The 22,585-nt window shown below is 58.5% G+C and overlaps 1 protein-coding gene and 1 long non-coding RNA gene across 4 annotated transcripts in view; one reads left to right on the top strand and one right to left on the bottom strand.

Annotated features, from left to right (window-relative positions):
* The window catches only part of CXXC5 (CXXC finger protein 5), a 34,350-nt gene extending 12,310 nt beyond the window's left edge, over nt 1-22,040 (bottom strand). Inside the window, exons 1-2 of one of the 3 annotated variants that reach the window (XM_081500987.1) lie at nt 21,822-22,040; nt 21,556-21,724 (exon numbers count right to left, since the gene is read on the bottom strand). The gene's annotated coding sequence lies outside the window, so the exon portion shown is untranslated. Of the gene's footprint in view, nt 1-21,392 lie in introns of all 3 variants that reach the window. The other 2 variants (XM_081500984.1, XM_081500983.1) reach the window with 2 other exon arrangements.
* LOC145510242 (uncharacterized) lies at nt 1,459-2,452 on the top strand. Its single transcript, XR_014056899.1, has 2 exons — nt 1,459-1,571; nt 2,274-2,452. It is a non-coding gene; the product is annotated as an uncharacterized LOC145510242 (long non-coding RNA).
* Nucleotides 22,041-22,585: the final 545 nt, after the last annotated feature.

Genomic DNA, 22,585 nt, shown 5'->3' with positions numbered 1-22,585 from the left:
TCTAAACCCGTGTGCCTGGCCTGAGCGTGGAGAAAACTGGAAAACAAAAGCCCCCAGACCGCAGGCCCTCCCTGCAGAGGTGTGGGGGAGGCAGGCAAGAGGCGGGAGGCTCAGGAGGAGGGAGGGAGGGAGGTGTCGCCGCAGCCCCGGAACACAAAAATAATGAGGCGAGAGGGGCCATGGGGCCAAGCCGGCTGGTTCCGGAGTCGCTATCTGACCTTGACAGATGCCACAGCTGGGCGCCTGGAGAGGAGCCGCCGCCACAGTGCTGCAGAACAACCCCCCCGCAACCCGCCACCTCCCCCAGACCGGGTCGATAGAGGTTCAGGCAGGCCCCAGCCGCAGGCAGCCACCCCCCCAGGTGGGAGCTGGGGGACCTCAGAGTGTAACCCAGTCAGGCAGGGGCTAGGAAGAGGAGATGGAGGCAAAGAGAGTGAGCGGGGACAGGACCACTGCAGGGCATGGGAGGCAGCAGTGGGGGTCTCCTGAGGGCACCCTGGCCCTCAGGTGTGGCTGTATGTGTAAGCGTACTATTGTGCTTGTGTAGCTATGAGGCTGAGAGTGTGTGGTTAAGAGAAGCAAGTTGTGAGTGTGGGTATGACAAAGATCATACGTGTTTGTGTGTCCTCGGGGTCACCGATCACTCCCCTGCCCTCTTCCAGAGCCACACCTGTCCTGGCAGAAGCAAGCCATGCTGGGGTCAGGGGTGGCGGGGTGCAAAGAGAGCCAAAGGCACCCTGATCCCCAGCTACCACCAAGTTCTGTCACTAGCAGATGGAGGAGAGGTGGCCCTGTGGTCATCCTGGCTTCCCCTTTCTCACCCCACAAGGGTGCTCCGGGCACAGAGATGGCGTGGGGCTGGACACCACCACTCTGGGGACACCAGTGAGGGGCTGGGGTACAAGCTGCAGGAGGGGATGTTGGGCTGGAGGCGGATTAGCAATTCCGAGCACTGGCTACATAATTAAAAAATCATTACGGCAGGCGGGCGGGCAGAGCCATGTGAGCTCACGCTCAGAGCGGGTGGGGACACAGCCATGGCACTCCCCCTCCCACCGCTTCCCGGAGGAAAAATCCCACCTGCTAATATAATTATGGAAAATCACAAGCACAGACATTTGGTTTCAGCAAACAACGTGCCTGAGTGCCCAGGGCCTGCCTGGCCCTCAGCACAGTGGGCAGGCTGGTCACTGGCACCCAGGGCTCCCAGCGGCAAGCTGGGTCCAGACCTCCACCTCCTCCGCCTCAGCAGCCCCCAAGAGCAGGGGTGGAGGTGTGTGAGGGATGTGTAAAGCCCAGCTCCTCAAATTCCAAATCCAACAGAAAACTGGCCTGTCCTGATAGTTGACAAATGGGGAAACTGAGGCTAAGGAATCCGTGTAAGGTTGTGGTGTTTGTGGCAAAGCTACTGCACCAATGGGCCACCCCAGGAACTCAATCCCCTCCCCTCCCCTGTAGTCCTCCATCTTCCCTATCTCATCGGTCATCCCCTGGCCCCCTCCACTCTCGGAGGGCGGCGGGAGGACACACGAGCAGCTCTCCGTGAGTTGGAACTGGACTGTTCAAGTCAGGTACTCCAGCACCGCCCAGCTCCTAACCACGCTGGGACCCCAGGGTGGGGGCGCGGGGAACCCCAGGCTCCCAGTTCAGGGACAGGGTGTCCTGGGCTCAGCTGGGTTAAGCTAGGCCAGCAGGGCTGGCTCCCGCCCCTAGAACGGGGGCCAGCTCTGGGGCACAGGCCCCAGTACGGCAGAACAGCCGCCATCACCTCGGGCCTGGAGCGGGAGGCGGCGGCGCGGGGAGGGCAGCCGGGCCTAATTAGTCTGCCTGGGACCCGGGCGGGCGCCGGGGCGGCAGACGCGGCCGCCGGAGCCGCGCAGGCACGTCCGCGCCCGGCCGGGAGGCGGCGGGGAGCCGGGAGGCCGCGAGCCCTGGGACGCGGTGGGACGGGAAGGCAGCCTGGGAAGGCCCGGGTTGAGGAGATGCCGGCCCCGAACAGGCCTGCCTTCCCTCATTCCTCAGTGCCATCAGGCGCAGCAATTAGAGGCTTTCAAAGTTTGTCCTTAATTGGTTTCATTTTTGCCTCATAAATGATTCATGGCCCTGGAGGTCTGGGAGGGGGAGGGAGTGGCAGGGGGAATTTGGGAGCCAGGCCCCCTACCTGAGGCTGGAGAGGGGCCTGCAACCTTAGCTCAGTTGAAGACAGGGCCTGGGGAAGCCTCGGGCAGGTGGGATCCTCCAGCAAAAATAAAAAACCCCGTCCCTCTCCTCAGGGCACTGACTAATTAGCAACCGTGACTTCTCTGCAGACTAGAGCTCTGCAGCCAGGCCCAGAGCCACCACAGCTGCTGGGGCCCTGGGAGGGTGAATAATAATATAATGATAACAAAATAACAGTGTCAATAGTAATAATAAAGATGGTGAACACTTAAAAGTTCTCACTTAAGTTTCAGACATGCAGTTAAGAACATCTCTTTTAACCACCTACCCTAAATCCCCAAGCACTATCAGGAAGAGGTACCAGAATCCCCATTTTGGAGTTAAAGAAACTGAGGCTTGGAGAGCTTAAGGTCTCTCTGCCCCTCCGATGCCAAAACTCCTCAACCCCCAAGGTCTCAGTAGCTTGGGGCTTAGTTAGGGCTGGACACCTGGAACACTGTCTGCCAGTGAGTTAGGAGCTGCAGGTCCTAAGGAAGCCTGCAGAAGACCCCAGAAAGGTCCAGTGACACCATATCCACCTGGGCCAGGTTAGCTCTGCCCCTCACAAGGCTATGTGACCTGAGGCCTCAGTCAATGAGCAATGTCGTCACACAGCCTTAACTGGCCCATCTGTCAAATAGGAAAGCAGCGGCCCCATGACCCCCACTCAGCGCTAACTTGTGCTGGGCATGGTATCAGAGAGATGTCATGAACCCCATGCTCAAGGAGCTCCCAGTCTAAGAAAACATGGATGTGCACACAGAGAGAAGGGCTTAGAAGAGTCTGTGCAGAGAACTCCGAGCGCTCAGCCAATCACCTGCCGAGGGCTTCTTGGAGGTGAGGTGGGCAGAGGAAGCGTCTCCCTTTTAAGCACGTTCCCCGGTGGCTCAGATGGTAAAGAATCCGGCAGTAGTGTAGAAGACCAGGGTTTGATCCCTGGGTCAGGAAGATCCCTTGGAGAAGAAAATGGCAATCCACTCCAGTATTCTTGCCTGGAGAATTCCATGGACAGAGAAGCCCTGGCGGGCTACAGCCCATGGGGACGCTAAGAGTTGGCCACGACTAAGCTACTAACACAACCCACATAGAATGCTCAGGGAATGGGTGTGGCCCACTTAAACCCTAAGCTAGAGGTCAGACCTTGAAGAAACCCAGAACTACAGACTACATCAGAGGGATATTTGATGCAAAATGCCCAGCTCAGTCTGTCCATGATAGTCACTTTTATTCTGAACAACTATGAGAGGTGAGGCCTACACAATTATCTGCAAGGCCCAGTTGGTCCCTGGGGACATCCCGGAGGTAAGGAAATGCACTCAGCAAACTCAGGAGCAGATGCTATATGGGGCTTCCCTGGTGACTCAATGGGTCAAGAATCCGCCTTTGATGCATTAGACGTAGGAGACATGGGTTGGATCCATGGGTTGGTAAGATCCCTTGGAGGAGGGCCTGGAGAATCTCATGGACAAAGGAGCCTGGGAGGCTACAGTCCGTAGGGTCGCGAAGAGTCGGACACAACTGAAGTGACAGAGCAAATGCTGTATGGACTGACTCCCCCTAGAGGCCCCACGGCTCTGGGTCGCTAGCTGGTGGCTCTTGGGTACCTCATAGGTGCCACCTCCTCGTGTGTCCTCCAGCTCCTGTCCCACCCACTTGCACCAGATTTCCCTCCACAAACTCGGCCTTCTCAGGCCCTGGCACCCACTCGGTTCCATTGGCTCCCTGCTCTCCCACCCAGCTGGCCTCCACCAGGCAGGGAAACAGTCAGAGGCTTCAAGTGGTTGTACCTCCCACTGTCTCCCTCCTCCCTGTGCCTCACCACAACCTTCTGAGTGGCATATGTGATTGTTCCTGTGTCCCAGTGATGAAAATGAGGCTCTGAGCAGAAGCTAAGGGACTTACCCAAGGCCACACAGCTTAAGGAAACCCAGGCCTAAATCTCTTGAAAGCCCACGTTGCTCACCTTGCTGGCCTCCTACAGGGCAATCCCTGTCCTGTCCCATGACTGGCCACTTCTTGCCCCAGCCCCAACTCATCTTCTGTCTAGACAGAAACTGTACTGAATCTGCACTCCTCCAGACACAAGATCTTGGTCAGACCCTTGTGATCAGAGGCACTGCAGGGGGCCCAGGAGGTAGCAGGGGTCCTCAAATACTCTGGGAACCCTAGGGTATGGGGCCTCCTGCCTCAGCCCAGCTGGGTCATCCCTCAGATTGGGTGGGAAAAGTCCCAAGATACAAACACAGGGTACCACAAATGTCTGGGGAGGGGGACGGAGGAGGCACAGTGATGTCAGGGTGGAGGGAGTTGGCCATGTTCTTTGGCCTTCTCTCAGGTACAGTCAACTTTAAGGCTCCTATCACACACTAGGGAGGGGAAGAAGGGAAGAAGCTGAACCTTTATAAATCCACTACTCCATTCTGCTGGAGAATATAGCTGAATGGCTTGGGCAAGTCAGACCCTCTGAGTCTTCAGTTGTTTCATCTGTCCAGTGGATCCAAACTCGATGGAAAAGCTTTGGGAACAGGTTTAGAGGTTTTCCTTGAGAAAAGGGATTTGGAAGAACTGGATGAAACACTCAGTGGTCTATATTGGCTAGGGGCACTTGTACAGTAGAAGCTTGACAACTGCTTGGTGAACATACAAACAAGTGGCTGAGTTCTCAAATTTCAGAGTCCCTCTTAGCAGGTCCAGGTGACACCCACTTCCCAGGTGTCCCCCCTGAGCCAGGACACTGGTCTGCCCAGCCAGGTCACTGGGGTCCCTCTCCCCAGCCTGCCCATCTCAGGCGGGTCAGCACTGACGTCAGCAGGACCGGCTGGGCCTGGAGCCCGCCACCTCCGGAACCGCCAATTAATTAACTTTTCCAAATTAATTTCCCAAGCAAAATTCCATAATTACATCTATCTCCATCAGCCTGAACCGGGCAGGCAAGACGACCCCACAATGAGATGGAATGTGACCATACCAGGGGGTGACCATAATGGCCCCAGGAAGAGGTCAGAGGCACTGGAGGTTGGGTTTAACCCCGGCAGGGCGATGGTCTGGTATCCTTATGGATGCTGAATGGAAGGGGAGGGGGCCAAGAAACCAGAGCCCCCCACCCCCGCAAGCCAGGCAGTGGAGGGCTCAGGGACACCCATGCCTACCTAGCTCATCCTGCTGCCCCCACCCCCACCCTGTGCCCCCAAACCACAGTGGGTCTTGGCAGGGCCCAGTAGCAGCACAGGCACCGCGAGGCTGAGGAGGCCACGACTGTGGCGTTCTAATTTCCCAAAGGGGCTGAGATTAATTAGCTCACACACAGGCGCAGAGAGGGAGAGGAGAGTGGGAGCAGGGGCGGGTAGCATCAGGCGAGGAGCTGGCTGGCACTCCCCTCACCCACCCGGCAGGCAGTCAGGTGGCCTTGACAGCCTGGGTGCTCTGAAGGTCAGTGGCCAAGCCGGCTGAGCCAGCAGACTGGCACTGTTGCCTTCCCAGAAGCCCAGAGACCAAGACTGGGAGGGGCAGCAACCAGGAGGACAGCTGGCAGAGGTGGGGGCAGGAGCCACCACTGATGGAGTCCGTGCCAGGTGCTCTGTCCACACCCTTTTCTTTTATTCTCTCAGCATCCCGAAGAGGTAGGCACCATGGCCTTCCCATTTCACAGACGAGAACATCGAGGCTCAGAGCTGAGTCAAAAGTCACTCAAGTTGTGGATGGTGGAAGTGGCCCATCTCTAGAGCCCACCTTGCTCCCCCCTGAATTCCGTGCTGACACAACGTCTGCAGGAGCCCTGGGCCTGGGGGACCCAGAGACCAGCTGCAGAGTTTGTGAGTGTGGCTGTCTGACTGTGGCTTACCTCTGTCTCAGAGCATGTGCTCAGCAGACTCTCAGTCATTTCAGAGATGCAGAAACTGAGACTAGAAAGGGGAAGTGACTTGCCACATGGCACAGGGCCCCAAACCCAGACTTTCTGCCCCTCCATTTCAGGCCAGCACCAACATCCAGCAAAACAAACCCAACTTGGTGACCTTTAGTGAGACCTGCCCCAGGGCCATGCTGTGCCTGGTGCTCTCTCTAGCTAACTTTTGATCGGGGTGGGGTGGTCACTGTCACCCCTGTGTACAGAAGAGGAGGATTGCTCCAGCTCAAGGGGACTTTTTTAACTTCTCCCTGCAGGGCTCCCCAGAGAGGAGAAAGGCGTCCCCAGGGAGGTGGGAGGGTAGGGATGGGAGAGGTGTATGGTGCTGACCAGGCCCCTAAGCAGCTCTCACGAGCCTAGCAATTGACCTTCCCAGAACTTGTCTGCAAGAAAATCCCTGCAACCCCAGGGAGACTCAGTCTGCTCCCTGGGCCACGCCTTGACTCCTACCCGACACCCAGTGAATCATGTCTCTGCAGAAGCCAAGGGCAGCAGGGCTTACGGGATCAGCAGTCCCAAGGTTCTTGGGTCCAAGATAACAGACGGCCCTAGAAGAGTCATGGGGTGGCGCCTAGGTGGGGAGGAGGCTGGCCCAACTAGGAATATTCTTCATTGTGTGAATTATGGGAGATGGGTAGGAGCCCCCTTGAGGCACAGGTCTACATGGGGTTTGGAGCCAGGGTTCCCCTCCCACTCTACAGCCTCAAGCTAGGCGACCTCAGACAAATGGCTTGACCTTGCTGAGCCCACTCCCTGATCTGTGAAATGCCCTCCATGACAGCCCCACCCCCACCCAGAGTCCTAGACAGGATGAATGTGAGGTTCTCAGTGCGGGGCCAACATGCATAGGTGCTCAATAAATGAGAGCTGTGTGGTTATTTTTACCGTCATCCTCAGCCAACACAAGAATGAGTGAAAGCACTGCTCGAGCCAAGAATGTTGGGTAACCCAGGCTGTGGCCCCAGTTCTGCCACTGTTTGAGTCTGAGCCAATCCCTTATGTCTCAGTTTCCCCAGCCTCAAGTAGAGCATCCCCCGTCCTGCCCTCTTACCTGCAGGAACCCAGGGAGGTGTGCACAAGAAAGGAGTCTGAGGGCTACAGCGAGGGCAGCACTCAGCCGTGCTTTTCTGGCCACAGGAAGAGCCCATCTCCACTTCTTGCCAACCTTTCCTCCTATTCCTTTGTCCCCCTCCCCACTCCAGCCCTGCCTGCTCCATGTCCGCGCTTCTTCAAGCTCCCACAGTCCCAACAGCCCTTCCATAGGTGTATTCCAAGCCCCTCACTGCCCTGCGAAGGCCACATTTGCCACCTGGAAGTTCCTGCCTGAGTCTAATTTGTGGCTTTGCTAGCTGTTGGGGGTTAGGGGATAGAAAAAAAAATCTGGGAACCATGGTTGGCTCTCTGTGTATCTAACCATACTGTGAAGCCCCCAGGAGTGTGCACCAAGGACCCCAGGTTCCTCTGTCCTGGGTCCCATCTATTCCCAACCATCCCCCTCCCAGTGACCCCAAGCTCAGCTTCCTCCATCCCACACTCCATCACTCCCATCTAAGGACAGCCCTAGAGAAGGCTAAATTCACGACATTCTAATTAAGGAGTCTTTGGTGTGGGGTACCACTCCCAGAAAAATGCCAGCTTTGGTGGAGCAAACAGGTAGAGAGGAGGGCTGGACTCACCTGGAGATCCAAGTGAGACATGGTGCGAACCACACCCCACCATCTACTTCAGGTCTTGCAGTTTTAAGACAGAGATAAGGGTCATACCCATTTTATAGGTGGCTAAAGTGAGGTCAGAGAGGTTGGCAAACCAGGTCATAATTACACAGCAGGCAGTGACCAAACCTGGTGTGGAGCCCAGGCCTGTCCAACTCTAGAGTTGATGGCTCGGGGGACATCCAGTTCTCCTGACTGGCCACTGCTGTTTGTCTTCTTCAGGTTGCCTGGTCCTCTCTTCTCCCCAACCACTGTCCAGGCCTTTATGGGGGAGACCTATGTGGCCAGGAGGTGGCAGCCAACATGGGCCAGGGTTCACCTGCCCCTTGACTTCTGCTAGGCTGTCTCAATCCTGTGGGCCCAGAACGAGCTGCCCTCCTGGGCGTTAGGAGATTGTGTCCAAAGTCCTTCGTGACCAATGAAGCCATCCCCATTGGACTCAATTCTCTCATCTGAAAAAGGATGCCTTTTTCCGTGTGTGAAATATGGGTTATGCCCCCAGTTCTGCTCACTCAGGGAAGGCAAGCGCCAGCCCCAATGGGCAGCAGAAGCACAAATGCTCCCCGAGGGCATCCACCTAACCCAGCAGCCCAGCCCTTCCTTGTACTCAGGCCAGGGACTAAAAATCAGGGACTAAGTCTGAATTCTGAGTCTTAGGGTGCTGGCTGCAAGGCAGGAGGCCAGGGTGACCAGGGAGGGTGGGCTGACAGACTCCTAAGGCACTCAGCCCACTAGATCAAGGGAGTCTCATTCCTCCCCAGTCTCTGGCACCCCACAATCTCTCCAGGACCCCGCTCCCTGAGTGGGGGGAGCAGCTGGCCTCTTGGCGCTCCCAGGAAAATCGATTCTCCATGGCTTTCCTTCTCCAGCCTTTCCTCTACCAAGCTCCTTTCCTCTACCATCAATCCCCAACCGGCTCTGCCTGGGCTAGAGTTCCCCATACTGGAGGGCAAGTGAGTTTAACACTTCCATGCCCATGACTGGGGCCTCCTTCCCCAGGGGTGGGGAAACATCTCCCTTCCTGTGCCCACCCTGCAGAATTTGGCTGACTCGACATGGCCGAGGGTGGGTCTCCTTTGTGTGAGCCTACATGGGGGCCTTTCAGTGAATGGAGCCCCAACCTTGTTGGGAACGCGCCTGTGTGTGCACCAGGCTCCGTGGGGTCAGTGCTCCTGGCCCAACCCTTCACACCATCTGGTTAAGAGCTGTGGCCAGAGGACAACAGCCTGAGCCTGTGTCTGGATGGAGCACACATACCACACCGCCTTAATGGAGTCGTGTATGGGGTCCATGTGTGACTGTGTTTGTCCATCCGTCTGCGTGTATGTGTCAGCACGTGTTATATGTGTGCGCCAGAGGCTGGGGCTGTGAGTGTGACAGCGAGTGTGCTTTCGGAGTGTCCACAGCGACTGTGGCCGGGCCCTGCCCGTGAGTGTCAGCCATGTGTGCTGGGTCGTGTGCTGAGTGACTGTCTGTCCCAAGCGTGTGCCCCTGGGTGTGCCGCGTGGGATGTGCGTGAGTACGCGCTGCCTGCCAGGCCGCAGGGCCTCGTGGGGCTGCTGGGGATGGTGTGACTCACGTCTCCTGAGCTCATCCCGCCGCCAGCCCGCCCAGCTCACCCTGCTCTGCTGGGCTCATGGCCGCCAGCGCTGGGGGTTGGGGGGGTGGGAGGGAGGCAGGCGCGGGCAGACGCGGCAGGGAGGCCGCTTGATAAATAACCTGCTGCTTCCCCAGGCCTCTGAGAAGGGGAGGCTGCATGGTGGGGAGCAGTGGGGAGCAGGAGGGAGGCAGTCCTGGCCCCCCAGCTCTGGCGGCCCTGGCCCCCACAGCCCAGGCTACGGCTCCGGTTCCTGTTTCATCGAAACCTGAGCTGGGAAAAGCCTATCGGGTCATCTTGCCTGTCCCGCCGGCCGCCAGGCCCAGGCAAGCTGCCCCTCAGGGGACAAGCCCGCAGCCTGGCCGCCCAGGCAGTGGGTGGGTGGGTGGGGGGAGGATATTTCTGTCCAGACTAAATGCAGCTCGAGGCCTCTGTCTGCCCCCCTCAACAGCTGCTCCCAGGGGCCCCCTGGCTCTGCAGGACTGACTAAATATAGCCCCCTACCCCAGCAAACCCCCAATGTTCACCTCTTCCCATTGACCCCACCCACATGAGGGTAGGGAGAAGGCTGGAGAACCCACTGTGTGACCCTAGGCCAGTGTATCCCTCTCTCTGGGCTCTCAGCTATGAAACATCAAGTATTACTCAGCTCTAGACCCTGAACTGCCTAATAGGCCCTATCGGAGAGAAGACGCAGGTGACTAAATTGGGGTCTTTGTCCAGGGAGGTAGGGGCTGAAGTCCCCTCCTTCAAAATGACTCCAGCCTGCTTCAGCAAAAGAATACCAGGGGAAGCTCTCGCCAGCATCCCCAAGTACCTTTAGGCTTAGAAACATGGTCCCCTTCATCCTGCTTGTTCCTTGCCCAGACTGGGCAATACCAGGCTCCTCCAATCTGCCCCAGCCGGACCCTGGCCAGGAAACAAGTTGTGCCAGGCTTGGGGAGGGGGGAGACGCGGGAGCATGACAGCTGCTATTTCCTGGAGGCCACAGTTGGGCACAACCCGGATTCCTGCCCGGCTCCACACTCCACCGGACAGCCTCTCCCAGGCTCTGGCCTTCAGCAGGGCACCCCTTCCCCAGTGTCAGCCCCATCATCAGCCAGGGTCCCACCCAGTCCCTCTTGTCTCCTGCACTGGTACAGACAGGAAGGAGGTGCCGGATGCACCTTCTGGCCTGGGCTGGGAGAACAGTGGTCTCTGCAGGGTTCAACAGGCGGGGGAGGCAGCCCCAGCTTCCCCCCTCCTGCCTGCCTGCCCACCCGGCTGCTTCCCCCAGCCCCACACGCACCGAATTCCCTACATGCCTGTCTGTCTCTGACAGCTCGCGCAAATACTTGGCTGCGCGGGCACCCGCTGTTCTGAGCCCGATGCGCCTCCTCCCCTGCCTTCCCCGGGGGGCTCTGCAGACACAGCCAGGGATGGGAGGGGGGCCAGAGCCAAGAAGCCTGGTGGGCAGTAGGGAGAGTGAAGGCAGGAGGAATCAGTCTCAGTGCTCCATCCCCAGGCCTGGGGGAACTGAGGGACTTGGGAGGCCACCGTGAACCAGCCCTAGCTAGGCGGCAGCTGCGGACGCCCCCGCTGCCCCCCGGAACCTCCCAGGAGGACCTTCCGGAGGCCTCCCACTCGTCTCAGTCGATGAAACAGCATCTGCCACCCCCGCGGCGGCAGCTCAGGACAGGGCGGAGGGCACCGCAAGGCCCCTGGGGAAGGCTTTGAAATCTGGACTATGGCCCGGCCCCTCCTGAGAGCCCTGCCCCCCACCACAGGTCCAGCCCCGGAGCGTGGGGGGCTGCGTTCCAGCCCTCCTGCAGTGTGAGGGGTACACCCGCCCAGCTGCCAGGCCTGGGATGTCTCCATTGGACTGGCTGGGGGCCTTGTTTGCCCCCAACTCTCCTCTTTCCTGCTTGCCTCGCCTCCCTCCCTGGGGACCAGTGGAGGAAACACTTCCTGAGAACAGCTGGGATTTTCCGCTGGACACTGGCCTCGCCAGTCAGCCCCTTATCTGCCCCCCCAACCTCATTCCTTCTCCCAGAGTCACCCCTTCAGCCAAATCATACTCCCACCCCACCGCCAAGGACACCCCTCCTCTCCCTACCATCCTCCCACTTGTCTCAGCATCCCCAGTACCCAGTACATGTCCAGGCACAGAGCAGACAATGAATGAATGGCCACATGGAATGACATGCTCCATTTTACAGATGGGTATACTGAGACAAGGAGCGAGCCCAGCTCCCATTCAGGCTCTTCCTGAATGGGAATAATGGCCCTGGCGGCAGGGCCCTTCTCTATCGTTTACCACCTGGTATACTTTCTACCCCAGGAACTAATGCAGCCCTCCCAAGCTTCTCAGGCATCAGGGTGACTCCACACAGAACTTCTCAGTGCTCTGGGGCCAAATGCCCAGCTGACGATTCAGGACCACTGGCCCAACTCTCCCAAAGTGTAAGGGTGGGCTTTAAAAGAATCACAACTGTACTGTCTTTGTGACTAGACTGTGAGGTGAAGCCTCCTCTCCCCATTGCACAGATGGGGATGCAGAGGCCCCCAGGGGAGGGGGGAGCCGCAGGCGGCCGTGAATCAGAGGGGGAGCTGGGAAGCCGCCCGGCCCTGCCGGCTGTCGCTGGAAGCAACAGCCTGCATTTCCTCCTCACACTGGTGCCTCGGGAAGCGTGGGCAGCGGGCGGGCGGGCACTGCCGTGAGGACCCCTCCCGTGCCTGTAGGCTAGCTGCGTCCCTTCACTGCCTGCCTGGGCCCACACAGTCCACTCCCCGTGCTGGCGTGATTTATTTCCAGAGAGGGGTAGACCAGAGGCAGAACTGGGTTTCATGTCACTGGCAGGCACCACAGGGAAGCTCTTCCTCTCAATTCTCAATGTTCTTAGCATCGAACAAGATTGAAACATGACCATTCACGCTTCCTTCCAGCAGTAAAGCCCACGGTTCTGTGATTCTAGACTCTCAACGCGACAAGAATCCTGACAAGAATCCCTCAGCTCCAAGCATTCTATGATTCTAGACTCCTGTGACTTAAGATTCCAGGCCACTGAGATCGGACACCGCCAGAAGAAAGGGGGCCAAGTCCACTCCTACTTGCTGCTGGGGGCCCAGCTAAGCAATTTTCTATAGAGCTTTTGGGGAGGCAGGTCAGGCACAAAAGGGGCTGGCTCTCCCATCAGGGTCACCAGGAACTGGACTTGAGGCTGTGGGGCAGGGCAGGGGGTTATGGGGATCAAGCTGGTCTAGTCCTGGAGGACAGGCCACCACCTTGTGGCAAACATAGCCACGGACGATGCAGCTGTCAGGAGGCCCAGACCTCGCCAGAGCGCAAGCGGGCAGGTAGGGCTTGGTCAGCTTGTGCCCCCACCCTGGAGCTCAGAGGGAGGAGGGGTGTCAGGTCAGGGCTGGTCTCCCTGCTTCTCAGGTTCCAAGCCAAGCTCCACGCTTCATCTTCCCATCTTCACCACCCACTGCTTCCTCCTTCCCACCACAGTCCCTCACCTCTCAGGCTCCCAGGCCAGCCCCAGCCCAGGCCAGCTGACAGCCAGCCAGCCGGGGCCAGGTTCCCAAGCCCATTTGATAGATGGAAAAACTGAGGTTGGGGGGGAGAAGACAACATGACCTGCCCCAAGGGCTCAGCCTTGGTAGCCTACTGGTCTCTGCATGCATCCCTCAGTCCTGCCCCTCAACCCTGCTTCCCCAAATCCTCTGCAGGGCCAGTGGGTCTCCCCTGACCAGTCTCCTCACCAACATAAGGACACCTCCCGCATCCTGGCATCCCTTAAGAGCACTCAATTCCACAGCCAATCACCTGCTCATTCATTAATTCATTCTTTCATTCACCCAACTAGCCAATCAGCCCATCTTCCCACCAAATGCCAGGTCCCTTGCCAGGGGTCTCGGGGACTCAGGAAGGAAAGAGAGCAAGGCTTGTACCCCGCAGGCATTGGCGGAGCCTGCTGTGTGCTAGGCAGTGTGGACTGCCACACACAGCCCAACCCTGGCCATCCTTGTGGTGCTCATGGCCCATTAAGGGCTCTGCCAGGACCCAATCCCACTTGGAGTGGCAAGTCCCAAACGTTCCAGCCTCAGTTTTCTCATCTGTATATGGGGAAGCTAACAGCACCCACATCTCTGGCCTACCGTGAGGAACAAATGAAGTGAAGGCTAGAAAGCTGTCCACACAGTGCCTGCCCTCAGTCAGGGGCTGGGACAGGTTAGCCCTTGTCATCACCATTGTTAAGACCTACTATGATTATTATAGTAATAACTGAGAGACAGCGAGTGATTAGAGCAGCAGCCAAAGCTCTTCAAACACTTAGCTGGTGCCAGACACTGAGGGGACAGGAAGAAATCACTGCCACATCCCCTTGCAAGGCTGGCAAGGAGCAAGCCCAGTAACTTCCCATTAGCATCTGATGATCAAGGGACTTGATGGTTAGAGGCACGGCCCTGCCTTCATGGATGGTATATTCCAACATGTGTTCGTGGGTGCTGCACATGTATGTGCAAGCTTTTAACCATGCACATGAATACATGTCTACACAGGAAGGCTGGGAGGGCCAGCAGGTGAGGTGGGAAGCGAGACAGCAGTGAAGGGAACACAGCTGCTGCTGCTGGCTCAGGCCTCCCACCCTAGCCCACCCCACCCTGGCCAGTGATCACAACAGAGCTGAGGGGACCATGGCAAGGGGCCAGTGGGGAGAGGCCCGAAAAGATGTTTTGCATAGTTCTGGCTACCAGATTACAGGCTTAGGTTAGGCCCCTAGGTCGGGGTGTGGGGGCTGCCAGGTGCTTGCAGTCCCACATGGATCAGGCCACTGCACCCACACTTTATGCCTGTCCTGGCATGGCATATGAGCGTTCCTGCTGGCAGACCGGGCGAGTCTGAGGAGGTCAGGGGAGGTCACGGTGAAGGGAGTGAACAGAGGGCCCAAGGGCCATGTGGGGTCTGCTGGACAGGGGAGAGTGGGCACAGGGCTCCCCCAGGGCCACCGGGCAGGCCTGGCTCTGCCCTGCTGGGGCCAGCAGCTGGAGGGAAGTAAATATAGCGCGGGGCGTCCCGGCCACATTCCTGGGAGGCCAGTGCGGCCCGCCTGCCCGCTGCTCTAGGCAGAGCGCAGCAGCCAGGGCCCAGAACTGCCCCTGCCCTCTTCCCAAACAAACAGAAAAATAAATAAAACCGGCTCTCACGGCCAGCACAGCTGGGGGGATGGGGGCAGGAAGGGGTGGACAGGGTTGGGGGGGCAGCCAGGAGCACCAGTTGCCACTGTTTCTGTCCTGCTGGGGAGGAGGAGGCCAACAAAAAGAGAAAAATGGAGGGAAAGGGCAGAGGGACAGTCAGAGATGTGAGGCGGGGGGAGAGGACACGCAGGAGAGACTGAGTTGACAGGCAGAGGTGTGTGTAGGGGGGCAGGTCAAGAGGGATACGGATGGTATCAGGGCTGGGGGGAGGCACAGGCAGCCCCGGGGTCAGTAATTCAGCAATTCAGTGACAGGGACACCCCGGGGGGGCAGCAGGCAGACAAAGGGGGCCTGTGGGCTGGGGCAGGGGGCTGGCTCCAAAGGCCATGAAATATTAAAGACCCTAGGCCAATGAGTGACAGAGGTCATAGAAATAAGGAGACTAGCCAGGGAGATACAGGGACCCTGAAGCAGACCAGCCCCCCTCCCCAGTCCCCCTCCACCACCTCCTGAGCCCAGCCAGCCTCGCCCAGCTCTCCTCCAGCAGTGGCTGCTTTCTGTCTTTCCATCCAGACGGAGGACGGGCTGAGGGTGGGAGGGGCCCCGGGGATTAGTGAGGGCAGGGGACCTTTGCGGTTCTCTCTTCCCTCTGGCTGATCTGTGCGCAGCCGGCCCTCCAGAGCTGCCAGCCACCCTAGTCAGAAGGCCAGGAGGCCTGTCAGCACAACCTCTGCCACAGGCACCTCCTGGGGAAGGAGGGGGTAGACATCCAGCTTCCCCTTCATAGGAAAAAAAAAAAAAAATCAGCCACCACTTTCCACAGAGACCAGCGGGAGGAAAGGCCATGCTTCACAGCTCAGCTGAACAGGCGAGCAAGCCAGCAGGTCATCCCCCAGCCCTCGCCCCCGCGCCCTCCCCAGGCCCTACCATCAACCTCATGACCTTGGCCAGTCCCCTTGCCCCGAGCCTATGTTTTCACCAGCCCCACCCCACCTCAGGCTTGGTGTGAGGAAAAGAAATAAGAGTACAAGTAATACCTTGAAAACCTGCAGGGAGGACTTGGGCCAAGCATGCAGGTAATCCTGTGAGGTCAGGCCCATCGTGGGTCCCATCTCTCAGATGGGGAAGAGAAACCCAGACAGGCGGAGTGACATACCCAAGGTCACACACCTGGCAACTAGCAGAATAAAGACAGAAATGCTAACCATAAGCCATGTGTTCTTTTCTTTCTTTTCACTGGGGGACAGGAAGTCTTCATCACCATAAAAGCCAACTTTTATTGAATGCTGACTGTAGGCTAGCCACTTATGGTGGGCACTGCACAGCCATCCCTGTGTCCGCGTGAAAATAAGCCTTGTGACTCTTACACTCCCATTTCAGGGATGAGGAAACTGAGGATCACAGAACATATATGGACCAAAGGTCATATATCCAGCTTGGCAGTGACATGGCCAGGATTTGGAGCCAGGTCTGACTCCTGAGCCAGTGGTCAAATATACCTGTTTGGGTGAGGTCGAGGCTGGGGGTTAGGAGGGCCCAGTAGCGGGGGAGCTCAGTGATCCTATTGGTGCCTGGAACAGCCACCAGGAAAAGGTCAAAAACAAGGTCACAACCTTTAGACCGAGGGGTGGTCAGCAACTCCTCTGGGAACAAGATGGGCAGAGCCTGTGGGGACCCACAATGAGGACAATGTTTAGGGGCTTGGCCAGAGTGATCTGCCTGGTCTATTTAGAGCCCAGGTACCAGGTAACACAAGCCCCTCCTCCTAGCATAGGGATACTGAGGCTGGTCTATAAAGGATCAGCAAAGCCCTGTCCTGTTGGCCCCCAGGGCTGCAATCAGAACCCGAGGGCCGGTATGCCACGAACTAATCACCCCCCACCTCCAGAGCCCCCAGTGCAGGCGGAAGAGGGGGCAAGATCCCCTCCCTCCCTCCCAGGCCCTGTGAGCCCAGAGGGAGGCCAGCATCAGAGGCAGGAAATGAAGAAGAATTTGCGATCTAATTGAGCTGGCGGGGGATTAGGCGGCAGAATGCAATTACAGGGGCTGGAGCAGGGCCAGGGGCACTGACACCCTGAGATGCGGCCTGGCCCAGGTGACTGGGCTGAGCCAGTCTCTGGCCAGAGACACCCTATGGGGAGTGGAATGGGGAGAGGGAGACAGGTAGGCAAAGATTGGGGCCAGACCACTCTTCAGCACACACAGGATTGCTGGGTTCCAGCTCCATGAAATACCCAAAATCAAGAAGTTTTCCTGAGAATTCTTCCCCAGGGAACAGCCCTATGCACTCTCTCACGGGGAGCAGGCAGAGAGGAACACACGTTCTCACAGGCTCCACTCATGCATATACACATGTGTTCATGCTCCCAGGAAAGACCCACAGATCCATGTTCACTTGCATGGGGACAGGCTCCCAACCTGCAGACACACAGCAATAGCCCTTTGTTGCCAATGTCTCCACCAAAGAGAGGAAAAACACAAAACAAAACAAAAAAATACACCCATGACCTTAAAATCCTTTTATTCCCGTAATCACAGGCTGCCATTGCCGTGGATACGCGCTGTCACCCCGGCCCCAGCCTGTCTCCCTCCATGGCTTCCAAACTCCCAGCAGGCAGGCAGACAGGGAGGCTGCCCAGTTACTGCTACGGAGGAGAAGGACCTGGTGGGAGAGGTTCAACACCACACACACGCTCACAGACTCAGGGCCTCAACCAGGGAGGGAGAGACTCAGAAAAACAGATGGGCAGACAGATACAGAAAGAGCAAGGAACACAGACACCAGCTACCAAAGACATAGACCACTGTTAGCATAGCTCAGATATGCCCACTCCCAAAGTCACACACTCTTTCCCAATTCAGAACCACTCAAGGAGTGATACACTCCCAAATTTACAAGAGTATACAAAACACACAGATATACACAAATCATGAACACACCCTCTCCAAAATTCTGGGCCCACACAACTCAGAATATACACATTCCTAGATTTACAGAGACAGACCCAACTTTCAGATATAGACTCTCAGACTCACAACACACAGGTATATATATGCGATGCAGACACAACTCTTAGATCCATAAACACATGTCCTGATTCACAAATATACACAGGCTCAGTCTCCCACACCCCAAGATAAACAGACACACATTCAACACACAGAGTCACAGATATATCCATCTTGAGTCATTAGCACACACACTGCCCAGATTCCCACATCCCATACCAACAGACTAGACCTACATAGCCTCACTGAGCAGCTGACACTGCCTTTAGCTTTAGGGGGCAGGTGGAATGGTTGGAGATTCCTGGGTTCTTGAGGGGGCGGGCAGTCCTTTCTCATTGCCTGCAGCCTGGGAGGTGGGCTCAAAGTTGGGGGGAATAAAGGGGGAAGTAAGAGAAAGCAAAAAAAAAAAAACTTGAGTGGGATATTCTTGTTGGGCAGTAGCGCGTGAGTAACTGGGGAGGCTTTTTGTGGTCTGGTGAGTTTCAGCTATGAGTGAGAGTTTAACTATTAATACACTTAATCAAGGGCACTTCACACACACACACACACACACACACACACGCACACCCTACAACCATACACAGAGGCTAGGATGGGACCAGGGGGTGAGAGGGTAAGAGAGGGAGAGCCTCAGATAAAAAAGGGGAAAGCTCCATTCAGGGGCCCAGGGGGCAGGTAAACAGGTCGGAGTTTCTGCCTTGGGCCTACCTCCAGGGTGTGGGGGGCAGAGTCAATGATTCATTTCTGCAAGCCCAGGGGATGGGGCTTGACACATAGTAGGTGCTCAATAAATACACAGTGGGCCAATGAATGAAGAACTGAACCACATATAAAGAGTGGGCAATAATAATAAGAGTAATGATAAGTGAGCCCCGCCCCATCCTTGGCTAATTCAGACATGCTTCTGAACATCAGCTGGGGAGCTGGCTTTGACTTCATGGTCACCCCAAAAGACAGGGGATCTAAGAAAGTAGGCCCGAGTCTGGCTCATCAGCATCCCAGCATCCCTCCACCCTACCCTTCACCCTGGAAAGTCAACTGACCTTGGCCCAGTCTACACCCCTCCCTCCCAGAGAGACTCCCCCAATCTCCATTCTACTGTCCCATGAATAAGTAGGTGAGGTCCTAAAGAAAGCAGGGTATTTAATTCCCCTAGACTTGTTTCTTTATCCAGATGAAACCTGCCCCCCAATCCTATGAGCCTCAGCTTCTCATTTGCCTAATGGGTAGAAGCTGAAAAGAGGCAGTAAGAGTTGGGGGTCATAGGAGGAACCCACAGAACACAGGCTTGATCTGGCATGGGCCCTGGATGCAGAATCCTCCCCTTCCCTTCCCTTCCCCCACCCAGCCCAGCCCTGCCGGGTGGACATTCCAGGCCTCACGTGATAAAGACGAGGCCGCTGGCCCACGGGTAAGTCAACAGGCTCTGTAGGGGGAGAGATAGGAGGCCCCAGCCAGGGTCACCTGCTGAGCCGGGAAAACAGCCGGGCCCAAATACACACATAAATAAGGCGCCAACGGACAGCCAGTCAGCCAAGGGTCTGTCTTCTGCAGAGGAACCTCTGCCTCCACCTTAGAAAGGGAGGTGGCATTGGAAAAGGAGGCTCAAGGCTAGCTCTTGCTTCTCTGGGAGAGCTCCAGGTTCCTGCCAGGATTGGAGGTGGGGGTGTGGGAGGGGTGGGCTTCTACCAAGGGCCCCAGGACTAACTGAGAACTCAGAGGCCAACCTCCCTCAGCTGTTCCCACCCCTTCCCAGGGCAAAAATCAACCCCTCTCCCTCCTCCCCAAGGAGAGAGGACAATTTCCGTTCTGGGAAGGGGGTGACAGCTGCAGAGCGGGCCACTACCCGCCCCCCCCGCCCCCCCCAACCCCGCCAGCTCTTGCTTGAGACTCATCCAGGGAAACTGCTACATCAACACTACGCAGTGGTAGGTAGCGCTGGCCTCAGTCTCCCCGCATCGCTCTCAAAAAGGCGTTTGGGAGGCGGCTTCGGGTCTCAGTCCCCGGTTTCCTAAGACGGTAGGCACCTAGGGTACGGGGTGGGGGGTGGGGTCTTTCGGGAGGGGGATTAGGGCAAGCTTCGGCCAGCACGCCCCCTAAAACCGTCTAATTGAAATGCTCTCACTTGCATGGAGAGCCTTCCCCCGGCCCCCGCCTCCCGCCCCCGCGGGCCGGGGCAGCTGAGGTGGCGCCGGGCGTTCAAATAGCGCTCCAAACAAGTCCGCAGCGACCGCGCACGCAGCCCCCGCCAGGCGGCCCCAGCGGAAAACTTGAAAGGGACTCTGTTTGCCGGCCGCCCTGGGGCGGCTCCGGCGGGGGCGAGGGCCGAACGAACGCACACGCCCCCTCCCCAGCGCTTCCTGCGCAAACGCGGGGAGGCGGGGATGGGGGGGGAGCCGGCCCACCACAAAACCTCGGACTCGGAACAGCGGCTGCGGTGCAGGGAAAGGCGGAGGTCAAGAGGCTGGCTCGCCAGAACCCCCGCCCCCAGCTTCAGCCCCTTCTATCCGAAGACGCGACTCTCAGACCACCCAGGGTCCAGAGGGCAAAGTAGGGCGCGGCTGCCAACCCTTCAGAACCCCGTCGCAGGAGACAACAGGGAGCAGGTCTTCCTGGATGAGTCCCTACAGAACCCCCAAATCTGCTGGTTCCTCCTTGCAGCCCGTGGCACCAGCCCAACTCCGCGCACCCCTTCTGATTCCTGAGGTGGGGGCGCCAAAAAGCGATTTTGCTTCCTCATTGGGCGCTTCAGCTCTTCTGACAGGTCCCGGGAGGAGGCCCCCCATTTAAAAACCGGGGTCACTCACTTTCTGTGGATCCTACAAATAAACAAAGCCAGGCGCACCCCGCGCTCCCCACCGGAAAGCAGCCCATTACGGGCGAGGACAACTTCCCCCAGCGAGAAAATTAACACATTCTTCTCGCGGCGGTTCGGCCCCTCGCTCTGGGGAAGCAAAGAGGGAGGGGGACTCGGGGCCAAACTTCACGGGTAAATTTGGGGCCAGAGCAGCGAAGCAGGCGGCTGGGACACCCGCCTCCCACAGCTCCGCAGCTAGAAGAACACCCCCATTTTCCCTCCCTGGCTTTGCATGCTGCTTGGCCACGCGGGGCTCGGGAGACAGGCTGAAAGACTCCCTAAGGCTAGGGAGGAAGGGAGAGAGAGGCCGCGGGGAGCAGTGGTGGTCGGGGGTGATACTTTGACGGAAAAAAAAAAAAAAGGTCAAACTTGATCTGCCCGCCAGACACCCCGCGGGCAGCGGGGGCGAGGAGCCCGAGGGGAAATGTAGAAGTGGCCACCGCCCCCTCCAAAAGGAGGGGGAGACTCAGCCGCGCGTCGTCTAGGGCATTAAGAGCAGTGAGTGATGCCCCCAAAAGACAGGACTACGAATGGGGTCTGTTGGGGGGAGTGCTCTCCGGAGATCTCCAATCAGCCGCCCCCGCAGACGGAGCGCGAGCCCAGCGCCGAGAGGTGAAGACACGGGCTCCCGCCGCCCCTGTGCCCTCAAGCTCGAGTACTTGGGGAGGGGACAGTACCCCGCAGGGAGAGCCCCAGCCCCAATCCAAGGCGCCCAAGCCGCCGTGCCCGACCCTAAAACCCTTCTTTTTGTCTGAACTCAGTGATCTGCGACCGAGCTGACTGCGGCTTGGGGAGGCTTGAGTATAGAAGAGGCCACTGAGCGATCACTGGAGCTAGTGCTCCTAGCCCCCGGGGCTCCGAGGCTCAGATTACGGGCGCCCCCCGCCACACCCAAACACGGACCCCTCTTTTCCCGTCCCTGGCTCTCCGCACCTGAACTTCGGGGGAGCCCGCGCAGCCAAACTTTCCGCAGACTTGCAGCGAACTCCGGCCCCGGCCGCGCACCGGGCCCCGGGGGAGGAGAGGGAGGTAGGCGGGGAAGGGGAGGGGGCCGGCCTCCGGGGGGGTCGGGGGAGGGCCGTGGCCCGACACCTACCGGCTCTCAGAGTCGTCCAAGCCGCCACTGCCGCCGCCGCCGCGAGGCCGAGGGGGAGGGGCGGGGCGGGGAGCTGCGCTCCGCTCTGGGCACCGCCGCCGCGGTGCGCTCCGCTCCAGCCGCGCCGCCCGCCTTGCCCGGGTCCGGAGCCGGAGTCACGCCGCCGCGCCTGGCCGGAGGCGGGGAGGGGGGGGAGCCTGCAGCACCTGCCCCTCCTCCCCCTCCCCGCGGCCCAAATTAAAAAACAACAAAAAGCAACTAATCACCCCCGAGCGTAGCACGGAGCGGCTGGCTGAGGGCGCAGCGTGAGGCGCCCGGACTCAGCAGGCGGCGCGCATGGATGGGCGCAGGGCTGGGCAGGGCTGGGACGCGGGGCCCGGCTTCGGGGAACAAGGTTCGGCTGCTCTTCTCTCTCGGCTCGGGCGCCTGCTCTCGCCGCCGCCTCTGCTGCCGCCTCTACATCCCCGCTCAGGCTCCGCCGCCGCGCGCCCGCCCGGGCAGGAGCTCTGAACGCTGCCCGGGGGCTGCCGGCAAAACCCGGACCGGACTCCACTCTCCCTCCTCCTCTCCCCCCTCCCCCCCACCCCCCCCGCCACCTCGGCTCCCCTCCCTCCCTCCGCCTCCCTCCCGACGCAGCTCTGGCCACTTGGACGCCGCAGGCTCTGAGGCCGGAGCCGCAGCCACTGCGCCTCTAGCTCCCCGCGCTCTGACGAGGTCGGCCCAGGCTCAGCTCCCCAGCGCGCCCGGTCTTCACCTCTTTTCCCGCAACTTTACAAAAAATAAGAGGACCTCACCCGTTCTGTGAGGAGTGCATGGGCTTGAAGACGCACCTTACGGGGAAATCCGCCATCCCTCTGCCCCTTCTCGCCAGCCGGCCTCAAAGCTACAAGGACCAGTAGGGAGGGTTTGGCCGCGCCCCTCAGCTCAGGTGCGCGTGGGGTCGGATACTCCTAGCCGAGCACTCTTGGCACTAGACGCGTGTTCAAAGATTCCACTCTTCCCAGAGCGCTTTCCCATACTCAGTGGGCTC

This window comes from Giraffa tippelskirchi, chromosome 6 (genome assembly GCF_054371585.1).
Source record: "Giraffa tippelskirchi isolate mGirTip1 chromosome 6, T2T-mGirTip1v1.2.pri, whole genome shotgun sequence".
Taxonomy (NCBI): Eukaryota; Metazoa; Chordata; class Mammalia; order Artiodactyla; family Giraffidae; genus Giraffa; species Giraffa tippelskirchi.
Note: the sequence above shows the minus strand (reverse complement) of the source record. Positions and strands in the feature narration are given on the sequence as shown.